Source organism: Uranotaenia lowii, chromosome 3 (genome assembly GCF_029784155.1).
Source record: "Uranotaenia lowii strain MFRU-FL chromosome 3, ASM2978415v1, whole genome shotgun sequence".
In the NCBI taxonomy this organism is placed as follows: domain Eukaryota; kingdom Metazoa; phylum Arthropoda; class Insecta; order Diptera; family Culicidae; genus Uranotaenia; species Uranotaenia lowii.
This window is the reverse complement of record NC_073693.1, coordinates 165845836-165866880: the sequence shown is the minus strand read 5'-3', so window position 1 is coordinate 165866880 and position 21045 is coordinate 165845836. Positions and strand designations below refer to the sequence as shown.

The following is a 21045-nucleotide window of genomic DNA, read 5'->3' as shown; positions in this document are numbered from 1 at the left end:
ATACCTCAGATCTCATGTCTTATGTCTCATGTCTCAGGTCTCAGGTCTCAGGTCTCAGGTCTCATATCTCATGTCTCATGCCTCATGTCTCATGTCTCAGGTCTCAGGTCTCAGGTGTCATGTCTTAAGTCTCAAGTTTCATGTCTCAGGTCTCATGTCCCATATCTCAGGTCTCAGGTCTCGTGTTTTATGTCTTAGGTTTCTAGTCTCAGGTCTCAGCTCTAATGTCCCATGTCTTTGGTCTCATTCTTTAGGTCTCAGGTCTCATGTTTCAAATCTCAGGTGTCATGTCTAAAGTCTCAGGTCTCATGTCCCTAGTCTACATTCTCAAGTCCAGGTCTCAAGTCTCAAGTCTCAGGTCTCAGGTCTCAGGTCTTAAGTGTCAGAACTTCAGAGCTGCAGAATTCGAATGGTCTTTTTTTACACGGTTTTCGGGAATTAGCACGGTTTTTTACACGGTTTTCGGGAATTAACACCGTTTTTTTTTGCACGGTTTTTTTTACGCGGTACGTACATCAGTGTAAAAAAACCTTACTGTACTCCTGCGTGAAATTGATTGGATGGAATATGAAAAAAACCTATTTTCCGAAAATATATAAATTTGTAAAAATTTACGCATCAAATTTAATATAATAAAAAATGATCACTTCAAAAATTTATACAATAATTTTTAATGCCCTCCCCCCCATTTACTTAGGTGGGAGGGGTGTCTTTTCTTTTAAAATATCATCATGTCAGGTATAAGCCCTAAATGTTATGAAAATCGCTTCAAAACTGCTAGAGTTTTTCGTATCTCTTCTATGGATTAACGGATATTAGTCACATATCGGCGTAAAAATGGCACATTTGTCACTTCGTTTTTCTTAATTTACTCGGAAACTATATGGAATATCCAAAAACTTTACAGAGCATTTGAAAGCTTTTATCAAACTGCTTAAAATGACGTCAAAAAGTTAATACCGATAAAAATTGATGCTCGTTATTTTGTCATATCACGGCAGTAGAAACCTGAAACCACCTATAAGTCTGCTAATCTTTATTACAATATCCAAGTAAAAGGTTGTATTAGTAGGGGAGAGGATCAGGATCAATTTTGGAAAATGGTGCAATCGTGTTTTCCTACACCTTCCAAGCTCTTTGAGGCAGTGATAAAAAAACTGTAGAGCTGCCTTAAACAAAAAAAAGGAGAAATTGTTGTTCCTGTTATACTGATGTTTTTTCTGTCGACCCTTCAGAATAAAGAAACAGATCATACTTCAAACAATAATAAATATTAAATCTTTGATATCTGAAAGTTGGCTGAATGTTGTGATAATTGATAATGGTTGTTTTTAAATAGGCAGTCATCAAACGATTCTACTCTTTGCCTTATTTTGATTTCGCTATTAAAGAAAAGAAAATGTTTGAGTTTGCTATCAACTAGGGGAGAAGCAGTGTGCCTATTAAGCCGAACAATGATTTTATCAAATATTACACATGAGCAGGCATTTGTTTTGTAAATATTTGAGTATTTTTATGTTTAATCCTCTCTAAATAAACAAATAAGAATTAGAATTATCAAATATTACATCGAGCAAGAGTACAAAAACTATATACATATCTGTTTTGTAAATATTGGAGTATTTTTATGTTGAAATCCTCTTTAGTTTTCTAGAAATAGATTTTTTTATAAAAGTTTTCTAAATTGCCGAACCTCAAACCGTGCAGGCTAAATGCGCCTATTTATATTTTAGCCAAAATTTTAGTTTCTTGGGTATTTGTTTAGTATTATTATATTGAAAATGCTGCAGTGAGCGAAACAAGCATAGTACCACTATGTGTTTTGTTTGTTTTAAATTGTTTAACGAATTAATCAAGCATAAGTTTACTCTCTTTGAACCGTAATCCGGGGTAAGATTGATCAGCGGGGTGACATTGATCAGTTTGACCTTTCTCGATAAAAGTTCAAATGAACCTGTTGTTGTCATATTCTTACTAAATATGGCCAGTGCATCTTTTTCTAAGATTATTGGACCTTCAAAAACTGTAACGCATCAATGGGTTGAATTAAAAATAAAATGATCTGCACCTCACCTTTTCAGTTTATTGCTAGCTGCGGAAAAAGCACTCCGTTCTAGAAAAAAAGGAAATTTTCAGACGGTGTGCGTATTTTTTTCCAAAAATTTAGGTTGTTTTCTCAATAGATACGAGGAGCTTTCTATAAAACATTTGATATTTACAATATAAAAAAAACATTTTTCTAATTTGTATCCCTTTTTATATACAGCACCTACTGCACTTTGAGTATTTGCCATCGTATTCGCCAGGGTGAATACAGCTACGGGTGTATTAAGATACCAAACACAGAATGTGAAGATTGTGACAGGTAATCGTAATGTTTGCACAATGCACACTTTGCTCGTCATTTCTTTCCTAACCACGAAGCGAATCAAAACAACTTTTGGTACCCTTTGCCTACTTTTTTCCAAACCGCTTACACCCGTAGCTGTATTCATCCTGATATTCGCAGCCCTGCTGTCAGTGAGTTCAATGTTTACGTTTTGTATCGGAAGTTTTTTTTTCAAAAAGTGTCCAATATTTACGTGAAAAACGACTACAAATGCTCCTCAAATACGTTCCCCGTCCAGGTTCAAGGTCCTACTCGGACTATCCGAAGGAAAAATTGGAATTGGCTTTGAAGACGGTCGAGGTGAATGGTATGTCAATCCGGGAAGCGTTGCGGCACTATAGAATCCCAATTGGCACACTGTACAACAGGTTGAATCAGCTGCACACGAAAAAAAATGGGAGCTCCCACCGTGCTAACCTGTGCTCAGGAACAGGACCTCAGCGAGACCACAAAACGGCCGGTGATTGGGGATTTCCACTGCAACCGGCTTCAGTAGCTACGTTGGTGAAGCAATTCCTGAATCTACATCGCATTGACAGCAAGTTTACGAACAACCGCCCAGGCCCTGATTGAATTTCCGCATTCATGAAGCGTAATAAGTTGGCTGTTCGTTGGACCCAGAACATCAAACGCGCCCGTGCCAAAGTGAGTCCCGAAACTGTGAACAGCTATTTCGATAACCTTATCGAAACGGTCCGAGATGTCCCGGTGGAGAATATCCTTAACTATGATGAGCCAAATTTTACCGACGACCCGGTAAGCGGGTGCTTGTCGGAAAGGGATTGAAACACGTTGAAAATGTACTGGACCATTCCAAAACCTCCTATTCGGTGATGTTTGCCGGAAGCGGTGACGGATCAATGCAGCCACCGTATGGGGTGTACGCTGCTCTTCATCTTTATCCTACATGGGTTGAAGGCGGGCCCAAAGGCAGCCGCTATAACCGGACCAAATCTGGTGAAAATTATTACGTTATAGTTCCGTGTCATCATTTTTTAACATAAGTTTTTTATATTTTGTTTTAGGATGGTTTGATGCAGTAACTTTCGAAGATTGGTTTTTTACCATCGCGCTTCCAAACTTTAAAAAACTAAAAAATGATAACAACATTAAGTTTGTCTTTCTGCCCCCAAATTCTACCCATCTGTGCCAACCTCTCGACGTAAGCTATTTCGGTCCGTTGAAGAAAGCTAGGAAGAGTACCCTGGAGGATTGAAAACAACGAAATAAGGGATATGTCCCCAAGCACATCTTTCCGAGACTGCTGAAAAGGACCTTGGAATCAATCAAAGACACCAGCAAAAATAACATGAAGGCGAGATTCCGGGCGACCGGTATATATCCACTGAACCGATATGCTGTTCTCAAGCGGTTTCCAAGAGGATATTATGATGGGCCAAAACCAAGCGCCAATAGCTCTTTCTCCGAACAGTTGGTGACGACGTTTAAGGAAGAGCGTTTTGAAAAGCTTGCTGAGCGACAGATTCCAAAAAAGCGGCGTCTGATTGATGTACAGCCCGGGGCCAGCGTTTCAGAGCATCAGTTGATTTCCGCCAAGAAGGAAATTGAGGAGAAAGAAAACTTTGCAGTCAAAAAAATCAAGCAGGAACCCTTGGAACATCCACCGAAGAAGAGACGAGCTACTAAACCCCTCAAGAAGCCTAAGCAGGAATCAACCAATGGCCAACGGAAACAGCTGGACGGTACCCGATCGAATGAGAAGAACGTGACGAAGAACAAAAAGCAGCGTCTGATTGATGTACAGCCCGAGGCCAGCGTTTCAGAGCATCAGTTGATTTTCGCAAAGCAAGAAATCAAGGAGAAAGAAAACATTCCTGTTAAAACAATCAATGAGGAACCCTTGGAACATCCACCGAAGAAGAGTCGAGCTATCAAACCCCTCAAGACGACTAAGCAGGAATCAACCAATGGCGAACGGAAACAGCTGGGTTGTGTGGGGCCACTCGAGGGTCTACCGGAAAACCCACACGACAATCCGGATTCCCTTCGTCTGATCTCAGCGCGGCAGAAACGCACAACCTGTCTGGCACACGACGGACGAACCGACTGACGAACTGGTCGGTCCTGTGTCTGAGCCCTTTGGAGGAAAAGAGAGGATTGGTGTGAGAAAGACATCATTCGTGACAGATCTAACAATGCTGGCAAATAGTGATGGCAGTTGCATTGTTTGACTGAATTCAATATTTGACACGATTCCTTTTCTCATATCCCACAGGTGGTACCCAATCAAATGAGAAGAAGTTGACGAAGAACAAAGTTCGAATTTAAAGACCGGTTATTGATTTTTTTTATGAAACCTAACGTAGAGCTTTCAACTCAATGCATTGTTGAGTTTATTTTTTATGAATTGATTATATTTTGATTTGCTATGAGTACTGGTATTGGTTTATATGAGAACTGGTATTGGTTAGAAACAGTTTTGTTCACCGAAATAAAGAAAAAGTCATCGAAGACTTGAAACCCACATATATGTTAAGCGTTTATTTTATTTTTAAAATATCCTAAATATTTCGAACTGCCTTAGAAATTCATAAACAAATATTTGCAAATATTATGAAGGTGTTTTGAATCATTTATGATCAAAACAACTCGTAAAACCTTCAAAATAGAGACTGATCAATGTTACCCCAAAGTATCAAATTCTAAACAGAGCCGAAATCGATTTTTAATTCAAATTCAAAGAAGACTAATAAATTACTGCAACCATGTTTCAAGTTCATATGAGTCCAGTACTGGTTTTAAAAATATGAAACATGCCACATTCCCCTTAACAAAAAAAATAATCAAAAAATTTTGAAAAAAGTGATCAATCTTACCCCGGGTTACGGAACGTAGAAATTTGCGTTGAGGACCAAAACTATGGACAAATGCGTATTAAGAATAGTACCACTTATGTTTTTCAACACAAATCAAAATTATTCCTTTCAACGGCGTCCGGAACAGCAGCATAATGGATTAATTTAAGGGCCTTCTGAATTATTCTACCGATAGAGGGAAAAAGCAATGCCATCTGTCGCATTTTCAAACAAGCTGATTGCTGCTAACAGATGGCGGTACAATAAAAAGTCAGATTTTTGGCTTGGTAGTATTGGAATTATGTATATAGTTAACAAAATATAGGAATCTTGAAATGAAAATTCTAGTCATTATGGTCATAAAGATTATAATTAGATTATAAGCACTAAGATTCTTTTATTCCAAATTAATAATTTATAACATAAACATATAAGACGAGTTATAAATTTTTCATCACCTCATGGTAAAATGGCATATTATTAGTTTTTCGAGTAGGAACAAATGATGCATTTGCAAAATCGATAAAAAGCGACCGAGGAAATCCTCCAGATACAACTGAAAAAAAATAGGGCAAAAGTTACAAATATCAAAAACTTACTGAAAAAATGCACTATTTTTGATATTCAACGAACAATAGTCGAATAATTAGCATAAGTTTCCAAACAAATAGGACTTGATTTTTTAATAGGTATTTCTAAAACATTATAAAATCTCAAATACATTTTTCTTGATAAGAGCCGACTGCTGGTTTCGCCCATATGAAATGTTAAGCAGGTCGTTTCCTTTGACATGAGGTTTGACAGCTATGTAACGAATAGACTGACGAAACATGAATAGAGATAACTCTAATCCACCACTGAAACCTGCGTTGTTACTTGGTTTTCAACAGGTTATGGCCAAGATACGTCTGGATTGGAAAATTATGAGTTCGTGAGAGGGGTACTCTCAAATTTATTAGACTTGCGGTTAGCAAGTGTTCCAGCAGCCAGCGCAGAAGGACCAGCCCGGGTCAGAGAATCACCTAAGAGGGCCTGTCAGCTGATGGAGGACAGTCAGCGCAGAGACCAGCCAGCGAGATGTCCCAGGCCACCCAGGTGGTTTCGCCAGAGGTCGAGTCCGGGGAGGTTCGTGGACCGAGAGGGTTACTCTCGATGCCGTCACGAGCCAGGCTGCGGTTAGCAAGCGTGAGCTCACGTCCGAGGGAGGAGTCTCAGGATTCGCAACCGGGCTGCGCAGAAGTGGACAAATCCAGCTGGAGCAACACCCTGGATTGATTGGGCGATGCAGATATCCGAGAGGGTTACTCTCGTGCTTTGGTTGTGCGCTGTGTTCAGCAGTTAGGAGCTCGGAATGCTCCAGATGGGGGATTAGCCCGTATCGGTTGAAAGAAGCTGGATGTCGAGAGTGTTACTCTCGCGGGGTGGAGCTACCCTGCAGATAGCACGCGTGAGCTGACCCAAGCATACAGTATGATTTTTTTTTGTGGCTTTGGAGGAGTTGTTTCGTGCGACACGGCTAGGTGCCAACTACTTCTGCAATGTATTAAATGCTCCTGAACGTTGCCTTCCAGTTTTTCCGGAATGGTCAGAGCGTTTACGTAACGGGCAAATGTCCATATAGCTGCAAGTCGAAAGAATTATTCTCGTACTTAGGAGCTGCGCTGCGGTTAGCATGTGCGAGCTTGTTTTCGGCAGATGGTTGTTGTTTTGGGTGCTTCAGAGGAGTTGGTTTCGGCGACGATAAGTCTTGGAGTCAACCAATACTTGCTGCCGATTCCTGATGAGAGTGCAGATGTTCGAAGTCATCGCGATATGAAGACTTTGAGCGGAAATGCGAAGAAAGCTGCAAGAGATTGTTTTCTGGGGTTACAAGGAAGCACCATGAAAGAGATTTTGTACGTTCGCATGTTGAGGTTATCAGCCACCAAAATCAACGAAAAATTCAATTCGTCAAGGGTTCTGGTGTCAGTCAGTATATCGAACGAGACAAGAGTGACTACGAGAGTAGCGATGAGGAAGATGACGATGATGATCTAGATTCTGTCAATCTCGAATCGGCCCTCAGACGCAGTCAGCGAATCAGAAGAGCTATTCTGAGCTAAGTGGCTAACGTAGTCACTGTTATTGAAGAGGAGCTACCTTAGAATATCAGCTAGTTGAAGCGCCGGGACGACTGGGGTTTATGGTAAGCAGTCAACTTACCTCAGGCCATTCAGTTATAGACATACGTACATACGTTCTTTGGACGCAATCGGTCAAAGGATTGATCGGTTGTCTACAATATCTGGCGACATCTTCGAGACCAGATATCTGTGCTGCGATTAGCACCTTGGGCAAGTACCAAACCAGCCCGGTGGATAGGCACTGGCAAGGCCTGAAGCGTATTCTGCGATTCCTTCGAGGTACGACCGATACGGCGTTGGTATTCCGCAGAAACGTGAAATCGGAATGCAGATTTGGCAGATTTTGATCTTCGGAAGTCTTATTTCGTGGTCAACGAAACGTCAGCAGACGGTCAGTCTGTCGTCTACCGAAGCTGAGATAGGAGCCCTTTGCCATGCAGTCAAAGAAGGTTTGAGGTTAACAAACTTCCTTGGTGAATTAGGTGTGGTTAGCACTCCTTTCACGTTAATGGAGGACAATATCCCTTGCATCCAGTATCTCTCATTAGCGGATGAAGCATCTGGACGTGAAGTATGCATTCATTAGGGAGATCGTAAGAAGCGGTTGTTTTGGTTCCTCTTGCTATGTCCAATTAGAAATCGAGACCAACAAATCAATGATTGCTCATGACAGATGATGATGATAAACACGGTACAATATTGCTCGATATTGCTCGAGGAGGACCTTCGTACACTCGGAGTATTCGAGCGACGAGTGTTAAGAACCATATTTGGCGGCGTACAGGAGAACGGAATGAGGAGGCGAAGAATGAACTACGAGCTCGCGCGACTCTACGGCGAACCCACTATCCAGAAGGTGGCTGCTGGCCGTATACGCTGGGCAAGAGATGTTTCTAGAATGTCGGACGACTGTTCTGCAAAACAGGTGTTCGCTACGAATCCGGTAGGAACAAGACGAGCAGGGGCACAACGAGCGAAGTGGTTAGGCCAAGTGGAGCGTGATCTGGCATATGTGAGATGCCCGAGAAGTTGGAGAACGGCTGCCTTGGACCGAGTGAATTGGAGGAATATTGTTCATCAGGTTAAGTCGTGAGAAGGGAAACCATTTAAAGATATAAAATATATAATCTATCTAAAACAAATGGATAACTTTGTTCTACTGATTCGTCGATCGCCTTTACCGATAACTAACCGGTGTTTTTCAAACAACTAAAAATCCTTAAAGAAACATTTAGAATAACATATGATTGCAACTTATTACTTTCCATATGGTAGCATTATTTTCAAAATTTGAAAAAATATATTCTGGTTAAGTTACCGATGATAATTTCTAACAATTTATTTCTAGACTAAACGCTCCACGAACCGGGTCACATTTCACGGAACCATCTACACATCGAGGATTATATACGGAATGCACCATTTCAATTTGTTTGCTCGTTCCTATTTTCGCGGCTCAAATTGTGTTTGTCTGGTGCCAGCAAAAGTTGCTCGTCATGTAAAGTATGGCAAAAATTTAATTATTTTTTCCTCCATATCAACATGTGTCACATCGCTGCCAAAAGCCATGAAGTACCTTCCCATTCATTCATGACGAGCCACTCTTGGCCTGGCTGCCTGCCACTTAGAAGAGTGGAACACACGTGTCCTTGGCAGGGCAAGTCACCATTAAGGTAGGAACAAAGTCCTATGTATGAGCTCTAGCCACCATCCGGGATGATGAAGACTTTAGAATGTTACTCCCGGCAGCTCTGTAAAGAATATTAATTTTCGCACATACACAACAAAACAAGACTCGACACAACACGAAAGTGCTCATGAGTCGTAACAGAAACCATCAGCAGCTGCCATAAGTTTTTGGAGAGCGGCAAACCATGTGCGTCGAAAAATGGCAGCAACTTCTTGGAGGCCTCTTGGCAATATTGTTGTTGGAACTTTGGCACGATGACGATGATGCTGGTGGCACCACCATGAAGTGGAAAATGTTGGCTGGCGGTAAACAACATTAGTATTCCGGTAGTTGATACTTAGGTACACGGAACCGTTTTGATCTGGAGGAAGCAGATGCTCTCTTTCCAGACATGGCATGGTGGCAGGTCCTGACTTGTTGTGTCGTGCAATTTGCGTGGCACTGTTAGTGAGGTACTCTTTGGAAGGTGTCTTTCGGGAAACAATCGGATGAAAAATGTGGGCAAATAATTATTCCTCAAGCTAGTTGTAATTAAAAACAACGAAATGTTGGTACGAAATTTCCATTCGAGAGATAAGTTTGATGTTTACCTCAGCAGAATAAGCTCCAATGGAAAATCAATTACAGCTCTCAAGATATTTAAACTTGTCTAGAATAGGAATTAATAGGGGACAATTTTTCTTCAAGATTTTTTAAAAGAAGCTATAGGTAAGGTAGTAACTCATTCAGTAGTATTTGCAATATACACTATTCAGACAATCAAAAATGGTTGATTTAAAAAAAATCCAAAAGCATGAAAAGATTACCGGAACAAGGTTTTTAAAATTAGACCTCTAGTTTAAAATGCTTTTCTTTCCACTCGATTACATTCAACACTCGTTCGATATCAATAGGTCTCAATAAGCCAATTTCTGTTTCAACAAACTTGCCAATCTTTCTCATATATTCTCAAAAAAAAAAAGAAGGAAAAAGCACCAAATCCAGATGCTGTCACCGAAGATAACGACTACATCACAACAACCAACAAACAACAAATACGAAAATAGGGAGGGTTGGGTGCCGAAAAAAGGATTGTGTTCCCAACGACCAAGGAAGGAAACCATTTCCTCCGAACAAAAAAAAAAAATAGAATACATCTTTGTCGCCGACTCTCTCTTCGAATAAAAACCCCTTTTCTGGAGTTCATAGAATCACATTGTAAAACCGTGTTGGGATAAGCAGCATCGATGGGGAAGACACAAAAAATAAGCCTTAAAGAAAATGGATCGACCCCAAGGCGATTGTTTGCTTCTACCCGGCAGGCGGGGTAGGATTGTTCTTTCGGCACCCCTTTTACAGGATTGTCATTACGGCTGAGCTGAGATTTGCTTGCTCACTTTCTGGCCACAAACTCAAATTAGGATTTATCTGGAATCACATGAGCTTTTCGGTGCTTGAAGGTTTTCGGTGGGAGTTCCTCTCTGGAGCCACCATTTTTGATAAATTTTGATGGAATTCTAAGGGGATTTAAAAAAGATATCTTAAGAATTATAAAACGAAATTTAGGTGAATTTCCCATATCTATTTGAACTGTAAAGGGTGGCCGCATAAAAATATAGCGAGGCACCATCTGCTAAGTTTCAGACGCATACATTTGACAAATTGTCAAAGCTTAGTTTAGAAAGATTAAAATCAATCTTGAATCATTGGTGACAAAAGAAGAAGAATTGGGAGCCATAATTTTCATCTGACTAGAAAACAGTTAAACATCATCAATTGATTTGTAAATCTTTTTTCGAAAAGATTTGTAAACGTTTAAGTTAAAAACCCGTGGCCGAACCAATAAAAATCAACAAAACTATTGTTTATGGGTAGGCCATGCTCAGTTATGGCAAATTTGTAAATCTGTTTAATGCAAAACTCTCTTAAAGACTTAAATAAATAACAGTTTTGATAATGATCATTATAATGAAACAAAATTTGTTTTCTGCTCACTGGACGGTGATTTAATCAAACGTTTGAATGTTTTTTTTTTTATTTTTTTCAGTTTTTCAGCCCTGGCCCTTCCCTCTTTAAACACAGGGGGTTGCCAAACCAAATCAACTTCAAACTTGAGCAATTTTGATAAAAACAGAAACTAACTTAACTTAACTTAACAGAAACTTAACAGAAAAGCTTTAACCCTTCGTTTCAAAAAGTAACAAATTTGCAACAATTAATGTATGGAAAAAGTGAAAAATCGTATTTCATTTTAATTTTTTTTTTCTTGATGTACCGTAAACTGGAGGTACTTTGATCAACGGGGTAACTTTGATCATCATGAAATTTTTGCAGATAATCATCATTAACTAAGTATAAAGTTAAAATATCTGAAAACTGTTTACTACGTTTTAAAGACTACAAATTGGGTTACAAATAAGCTAAATTTGGTTTTTATTAGAAGATTTTTCATATTACTTAAAATGTAATTTTAAAATCTTAAAATATCTGGTTTTTTGAAGGCTCACAAACAAACATCTCTCCTGATCAAATTTAAGCATTTAGGAACAAATGGGATGTTTAACGTGAAAGTTCAACTTTTTTCTTGGTTAAGGTTTAGTTTAAGTGTAATTTTTATGGTCATTTTAGGATAGTTTTTGGATATTGAAAAAAGAACGGTATTTTTTCATGAAAAAGCCCGTATAGAAAAAATGTCTTAAAACCCTATCAAATGCCTAAGTTTGAAGAAAGAAAAGAACATGGGAACAGTGCGAGGACATAGGGAATAGCATGAAGGTAAAATTTTATTTGTTTTTGAGGCCAAAAATTATTTAAATATGATAGTAATTTTTGCCCCTGAAGGTATGCAGCAATATTGTCCATTTTTTAAATATATTTGTTTTTGAAAGAAAGTGTAAAAAATTCAATTGAATCCAAACAAAAAATTACTATTATCGTTGTTTTGACCCTTCTGTGCTAAATGGCATCAAAACAATAAAGTTGAAGATGTTGATATACGTAAAAACCATAGTGATCAAAGTTACCCCGATACTCGAAATCTGGTTTTGTAACAAACATTTAATTATTTCCACCAACGTCGTTTGAATTAGCTGCAATCAATGATCATGTTTAAAACTCCTCACAACAGTAAGGGTTTCAAAGCTTTTTGATATTACGAAAAAGCAACCCCTTCAAAAATATTCAAAACTGAATGAAAAAAGTTATCAAAGTTCCCCCAGTTTACGGTACTAATCATTTCCAACTGTAAAAATGGTTTTTAAGGAAAAATAAAAATCATGAAATGAAGGGTTAGTAAGAAAGACTATCTTTTGTACCATATTAAGAGAACAAACAAGTTTTGGTACCACAAAACGCTAATTGTATTGAAGTGTTTCATATATTACAAAGAAACACCATTAGTTGAAAACGGGTGATCAGATTGAATACTGAAATTCATTCAAGGTTTTGGGGGCCAATGATGATTTGTAGAGTACTATGAAGCCGCTTTTATTTGAAGTAAAAAGGGCATACAAAATTTGAACTAATATTGTTAAAAATTGCCCGACGGTTACAGTCTGCATAACAAAATTTTGAAGTAAACTGAAAGACCCATTCTTTTTTAAAGAGGGCGACCCTTATCAAATTTGATCAGTATATTTTGAACATCGAACGTAACGTTAATCAGGATCCTTCTTCTTTCTGGAAATATATCAATAGTCGTCGACTCGGAAATTCTATTCCTTCTTCAGTAACGTTTCAAGAACGGACATCGGATAGCGTTAAGGATTCTGCTGGTTTGTTTGCCGAATTTTTCAGTATCGTGTACAGCTCACTCTCTTCAGCCTGCACTAATGATTACTTTGGAACACTGCAAACCCGTGACATTAGACTTCCACAGCCCGTATTTTCAGACCAGGAGGTTCTGAAAGTACTGGTATCTATGGATTCTTCGAAAGGTTCGGGGCCTGATGGGATCCCAACGTCGTTGGTCTCGAGAATTGCTGTATCACTTACCACGCCACTTAGCATGATTTTCAATCTATCTATATCGGAAGGTGTCTTTCCTGCTCTTTGGAAAATGACATCTATTTCTCCAATTCACAAATCTGGAAACGCTCATCGTGTGGAAAATTACCGACCAATATCAATTCTTTGCTGCTTCTCTAAAGTATTTGAAGTGCTGATGTACGAAAGGTTGTATACTGCAGCTGTCCCGTTACTCACGGAGGTCCAGCACGGCTTTGTCAAGAAAAGGTCAACGTTGACAAATTTAATGTGCGCAGCGAACTGCATACCGCAATATATAAGAAACTGCAAGTGGACTCAATATAAGAAACTGCAAGGGGACTCAATATACATTGACTTCGCCAAGGCATTCGATAAAGTTCCACACAGAATCGTCATAGAAAAACTTACTCGCTACGGCTTTCCTGTATGGGTAACCAAATGGTTGTCGTCGTACCTGCTTATTCGTCGAGGTTTTATCAATATTCGTGGTACTCACTCTACTGTGTTCAACATGCCATCTGGTGTACCGCAGGGCAGCCACTTAGGACCGCTTATCTTCGTGCTGTTTATAAACGATTTAGCAACATGCCTTCAATCACCGAAACTACTATTTGCTGATGATTTGAAAATCTATCGAGTCATTGATTCAATAGTGGATTGCGCTGCGCTTCAAGATGACATCGACAGATTACTGGCGTGGTGCAATATACATGGAATGGAAGTCAATGGCGGTAAGTGTAAGTGCATAAGCTTCTTTAGAAGTAGATCCTCAATCGTTTACGACTACGCTTTAAGTGGAAGCTCACTCGAAAGGGTAACCTCCATAAAAGATCTTGGGGCTACTTTTCATCAAAAGCTCACTTTTTCCCAGCATGTCGCGACGACTACAGCCAAAGGCTTTGCTTTGCTCGGTTTTCTTCGTCGGAATACGTCAAGTTTTGAAGACCCGTACGCATTGAAAACTTTATTCTGCTCGTTAGTACGCAGTCTTAGAATATGCGGTTCCAGTTTGGGCACCCAGCATTTCTGCGGTACGCATTACGCCGTCTGCCCTGGCAAGATCCCGTACGGCTACCTTCTTACTCTGAGAGGTGTGGCCTACTATCAATGACGCCTTTGAGTCAAAGAAGAAACTATCTGCAACGAATCTTCATCTATGATATTTAGACCGACCCTATTAACTGTCCCCAACTGCTCCAGAGTTTAAACCTCTACGCTCCAGCTCGACAATTACGCAATCAGTTGATTTTTTGGTTGCCAAGAAGCAGAACAGTATTTGGACAAAACCACCCCTTACACCGATGTTGTCAAGCTTTTAATGTTGTCTCGCACTTATTTGACTTTCATTTATCTCAATCTTCGTTTAAAAGTGCAATCCGTGATGTAAACTAATTTTTAACTAATTTTTAATAATATTGTAACCTTATTCATAAGTAAGTTTTAATATTAAGTCTGTATGACAGTAGTCAAAGACTCAAACAAATAAATAAAAATAAATAAAATTTACACGAAACTCGCTACAACATGAACCATTTATTAGATATTTTAATAAAATTAGAAACACAAAGAAGATTTGACATGATAAGATAATTCTCAATTACCACAAAATAGAGTTTCTGCACAACGAGATGATTGATCACTTTAGAAGGACCACCCATCTCAATTAAAATCGACATAACTCAAGCAATTTTTGATTTATTTTCATCGAATTTGGAACTCAAATAAGTTTTTCAAGAACCAATTTAATGCATTTACGACCGTTCCTATTACTACATTCTTCTTTCTTGTAATGGAAATGGTTCTCATGAGAAATGCAATGGACATCATCAATGCACACTGGTATAGAACATCAATCTAGCGAAACTAAATTAATAGCACCCAGGGATGAAAAGATAGACTTTTGATGTCCTCGACAACATTGCATAATTTTATAAGGCGCATACTTTGAAATAAAATATAGAGTCAAGGGGTCCACCAATAGCAAGATAAAAATGCTAACTTTTGTGTTAAGCATTTTAGAGCTTTGATTTATTCTACAAAGTTGTTTATCTTAAAAAAATACATATCTTTGTTGAACAAGACAAAGTTCTACAATTTCATTCTAAGGAGTTACAATGAAATTAAAAATAAAACCTTGAAAAAACAGTTTTTTAAATCTGAAACGTTGTAGGTAAGGCAAAAACATTTTCAGTCTTCGAAACAAAGTTGAAAAAAATTAAGATCTACAATCTTTTAGTACATTATAATGTGTTTTGAATTTGCTGAAGCGCTGTAGAAAGCATTTAGTGTAATATATTAACGATTTTCAAAGAAAAGTGTAAATTTTTGCATCATCAGCCAATGTGAATTTTATTTTTGGTGTTAAGAGGAATCATTACCATATAAAACTAGCGTGGAACTCGGTGGAACTCGAAGCAATTTTAAGATTCAAAATCTAGAATTTTGTTCACAAATATCACTTTTTTTAGACACTTGTTTTTACAACATTTGCTCGGTCAGGAGTAAACGGTGTATTTCAACGTGTTGGCGGCACTGGTTTCAAAATGGTCATGGATCCTTTACTCAAATTCAGTTTGTTATCCAACGAAAACTTTATATCTCAAAAGTGTTTTTTTTTTCGTTAAATAGATAAAAAATTGGCCTGCCACCAGCTACTGAAAGCTGAAAGCTACTTTACTTTTGGAGTTGCATCACTTTCACGTGTTGGAACAGATATCATTTATATAATGATGTACTAGAACAGATTCTATTGATTAATTCGAAACGGAAAACCGGTTAAATCTTCAAATTATTTCTTATTCTCAAATTCTAAGAAACTAATAAAGTGTCTAAAAAAGTGATATTTGTGAACAAAAAACTAGATTTTGAATCTTAAAATTGCTTCGAGTTCCACCGAGTTCCACCGAGTTCCACGCTAGTTTTATATGGTAATGATTCCTCTTAACATCAAAAATAAAATCCACATTGTCTGATGGTGCGAAAATTTGCGCAATTCGATACACTTTTCTTTGAAAATCGTTAATATATTACACTAAATGCTTTCTACAGCGCTTCAGCAAATTCAAAACACATTATAATGTACTAAAAGATTGTAGATCTTAACTTTTTTCAACTTTGTTTCGAAGACTGAAAATGTTTTTCATTGTAACTCCTTAGAATGAAATTGTAGAACTTTGACTTGTTCAACAAAGATATGTGTTTTTTTAAGATAAACAACTTTGTAGAATAAATCAAAGCTCTAAAATGCTTAACACAAAAGTAAGCATTTTTATCTTGCTATTGGTGGACCCCTTGACTCTATATTTTATTTCAAAGTATGCGCCTTATAAAATTATGCAATGTTGTCGAGGACATCAAAAGTCTATCTTTTCATCCCTGGGCGCTATTAATTTAGTTCCGCTAGATTGATGTTCTATACCAGTGCGCAATGTGAAGTTCGACACAAACTTACATCAATTTTTATACAAACCATGTTCAACACAACGAGCTTATTTATAAAACTGAAACCTCTGTCCCCTACAATTCAGTTTTTTTAAACTTTTTTTAAGGGATTTTAACGCTTGCGCGATATTCTGTCCCGAACAATATCAGTGAAAACACAGCGAGAGTAGTTAACGAATGATTTTCAGGAAATTTTGAACACAAACAAGTGTTAATATCGAAACAAAACACTGAAAAAACCAATTATCAAATTCATGATGATAACGATGAGGTTTTTCCGAGTAAAATTTTCAGTTAATTATATGAATTTACCGTAATAAAAAGAAATTTCCTGCTGTTTTGTTATTTGTAAATTTATTTAGCAATTTCGATTTCTTCGACGATTTTAGACTAAATTTATGCATTTTAATTTTTTTAATGTCATTGAATTTCTATGTTCAATTCAAAATAATGATTTTAAGATGATTTTTATCACAAGCGGTATAAAACGATAGAAGTTTTGATTGTTTTAATGTGAGAATAATGCTTCTATACGGTTCTATTAAATAACAAAGATGAAGATGAAGAAACATTTCATACCGTCAACTGGGGCAACCTGCAACACTTTTCAACTTCAATGGCTTCTAGAAAACTCACGTCCACAGATAATCATACCCTTATGCATCAAAAGTTTTAAAGTTAGTGAGACATCAAACTGACGTAGTCAGAAAAATTATTGGTTTCTTCTGAAATTTTAAATTTTTTGACAACTTGCGATTTTGACTTCATTTAGAAAAAGGGGTAACTTGCAACAAACTTTTTAATAAACCTTTTTAATAAAAACAAAGGAAAATGTATGTAAATGTATAGTTTTTGTTAAAATTTTAATGCCATAAAGGTCATGACGCATAAATATACCAACTGCAGTAATTTCTGGTTCTGTTGAAACAAATTTTAACATTTATTCTGAATTATTGAATTTATTGCATACATTTAGGAGTAAAAAATACATACTACAAACAAATCTACATAGTAGCTGAAATCTTTAAAATCAATGTTTGGATGAATGAAAATTCAATTTTGATAAATGCGTGGTGCAAAATAATCAAATTCGAGCATATAGAAACGAGATTTAGAAGGTGTCTCTTTGATTTGAATTTTGTTGCATGTTACCCCATCCAGGTTACTGAATTATAAAATCTTAAATATATAAAAATTATCTCTTGTAACGGTGTTTGTAGTACTACTCCTCCGGAATAACCCAAACGATTCGAATGAAATTATTTTTAGAATATTCTGTAGGCATGCGAATCGGTTTATATCGAATAAAAAAACACAAAGCCGCAACATTTGTCCTTAATAATTAAATTTGTAGTTTTTTTAAACAAATAAAAGTCATGGCTTCCATTTTTAGAGATTTTCTTTCATTTGAGCGGTTTGTTTTTCGTCTCCATTATTAAAACTATTTTGATTTCGTGTTAATTGAATCAGCAATTGTAGTCTAAAAAACATGAATTTGATACTGATGCATATGAAATAAAATTGAATGATTTTTTGCGACGTTTGAAAAAAAGAAAATGGGAAGATTTTCGTACGATTGTATGATCCAATACGCCTAGAAGCATAATTTTAATTTATGTCGATAATAGAAAAAATAAGATGTTGTCGACAGATAGAGATCGAATTTTTTTTTTAACATGTACAAATATACTTAACTATATGAATCAAGCTCCTTTACATTTTCAGAACAACAACAAAATCTGATGAAAATAAACAGGCACAGAACAAGGCCCTTTAAAATTGAGGATTGAAGTATTCAAAGGTCGAATGCAGAGAACTTTCATTTTCTGCAAGCATATGTGAACGTTATCAATAACAATTCTCACAAAAAGTATGGATATGCATTTTTCGGAAGAATTAGAAGTACACTAAAGCAAGTGCAAACTTTCAACATTTAAAATGTATAAATCGTTTCTTCAACTTTAAATTGATGGACTCAAATAAACAATCTGTCTAAATAAACTCAACTTTTTGTTTTAATCATTCACCAAAAAACATTGGATTGTAAGTTTGTACGCAATTCAAATACGTACTTAACATGAATGTTATGTTTTGGTTTACATATTTTGGCAACATAAAAGAGACTTTTTGTTGAAAAATATTTTTTTGATTGATATTTCACTAAACCTTCCAAAGTCGCTCGGGTCAATTTGACCCGAAGCGCACATTAAAATCATCATAACTCTTCGAGAAAAAATCGCAAAAATTTGATTTTAGAAACCTCCCTGGGGAATCACGAAATACACAATCTGTAGTACCAGGAAACTTCCTGTGACCACCAGAAGTGCTCCCTCAAAAAAATCTGTAATTAGGCTGTTCGGGTCCAAATGACCCGAGAGTTTGCGTAAATTCCCCTGGCCGCAAATATTGACCGATTTCGATGAATTTTAATTCATTATATAGATAATTTATTCTAGTTTCTCAATATCAAAAAAATAAGTCAAAATATTTTACAGGATCACCAGTAGCTGATTCCGAATGAAAAAAGTCCCGAAAAAGAGCTCTTTTTAGAATGCTTATAACTTGTGACAGGTTCCAAATATTGCGCTGATTTCATATTATTTGGAATTGTCAAGAATAAATCTATCCATGGATGTATAAAACTTTGGTGGTCCAGAGGAAGTTTTGGCCGCTATCCCCGAACTTCCGGTAGAAAAAATTCTTACTTCAAAAAAGTCACCCAATTTTGGCTTTGCATTGCTCTATCTCGCTTACCAATGGACCGATTCTCTAAATTCAAATTTTAGTTTTTTTTCATTAAATTTATTATTATTTTCGTAGAACATAGTTGGTTCCTCAAAAATCTCAGTTGTTCAGTATATTGTAATGAAACACACATATTTTTTGTCATTTTTCAAACTCCCCGGTGACGGTGGGTTAACGGGATTTTGTTAGCGTGATTTCTCTAAAATTTGAGCTCAATTGGTCTTTTTTTTTATATACAGTATCGTTCATAATTGTATAGAAATTGGAAGCACGCGCACTGTTACTTCGATTTGAACTTCCATAACTTTTTACTCTGATGATAGTTTTTGATAATTTTTTTTGCGTTAGATAGATCAACTATCGCTCTATCATATCACAAAATTTGAGCTTTCTGGAGTTTGTGTGGCCTGAGATACAGTAATTCTACGAAAATCGAGATTTGTACACCAACCTTCTGAAAATGTGGGCCAAACTGGTTGAAATCTGACAGCTTGCAGTAAATTCGAAAAACGTTGCCACAATTTTTCAAAACACCACACAAAAAGTATATCCATCGAAAGAGGAGATTCTAATGAATCTAATGGTATGTACCTGTACGCCAAGAATACCAACAATGTAATATTTATAAAGATGAGTTGTACTATTAGACTGAGTCGATTTGGGGGTCATTTTTGAATTTCTCAAACCCTTGTTTCAATACTCATCCATCATTTTTTGAAGAATTCATAAGTAACGTTTATATGAGAAAATTTGAACTTTCAGGTTTGTATGGAAAAATTGATTTTTTTTTGTCTTTATTTTAAGAGACTTTCAAAAATCAACGTAATGGTTTTTGTGCCAAAAAAGGTGCACCAATATTTAGCAAAAAAATATTAGCTGTTTAACAGGGGTATATCAGTTAAATCGCGGGGTACTTCGGTATGTTTTTTTTTTAAATAAACTGACTTGTACCGAGGCCAAAACTAGAATAATTTATTACTTTGCTCTTAATACTACCGAGCCCCGCTGGGGCGCCAAATGACGAGTGCATCAAATGATACTTGATACCCTCGTCCGATGATGGTGCGCTGCTCCAGGTGTGTATGTTCTGCTGATCGTGCGTCTGCTAGAGTACGATCCTCGATGGGCAGGTTCCTTCCGTAACTACAAGACGCACCAGCGGGGTAAGATGGCCCATGTCATTCTTTCTCAAAAATACACGAACCTATGACTTCGAATGATGTTTTTCTTCATTTATATTGTAGCAAAAAGCTTTATCAACATTTATTAGATGAAAAGTTCACAAAAACGACTTTAGTTCTCAGAAACAGATAGATTACTGGAATCAGCGTGAAACTGTAGCCTGCTCTGGTCGGTCCCCTTTAAGCGTATAGCTTTTGCGCCACTCCGTTTCCGCAGACTACACACCACGGTTTGTTTGCCCGGCTGAGACTCTCTTCTGGGCAGTGTAGTGACCGAGATATTCCTCTTCGCACGCCACGCTTCCATAGTTCCGCTTTCGGAGCCAAGAAATTCGCGAACCGTCATCCGTACTCGTCGAATCTGTTTTCTTAACTGCCGTTTCCCGCTCAACATCGCGCATGCCACGACACTCGTATAAAATCAGTTTACCAACACATTCTCAACGCATGCAACAATTTAGCTGTTCCATCCGCTTTCACTATACATACATACGACCGTATTCTCAGTATCGACAGCAATCACAAACACGCTTAAGGTACGCACTCTTTATCTCCTTTGTCAAAGGGTAACGACGTGTAACGCTCACTCTTATTTCTATTAGGGCATATTCTAACCGTTCCAACCTACTTCGACTATGGGCTCAATTTATTTAACATTTCTTATTCTGTCCTGATCCCTACAGGCAGGTTCCGA

General features: G+C 37.3%; 1 protein-coding gene across 5 annotated transcripts in view; it reads right to left on the bottom strand.

The window, feature by feature from the left end:
• LOC129758243 (protein qui-1) overlaps positions 1–21045 on the bottom strand; it is a 457546-nt gene that overhangs the window by 127002 nt on the left and 309499 nt on the right. The gene's annotated exons all lie outside the window — the stretch shown is intronic.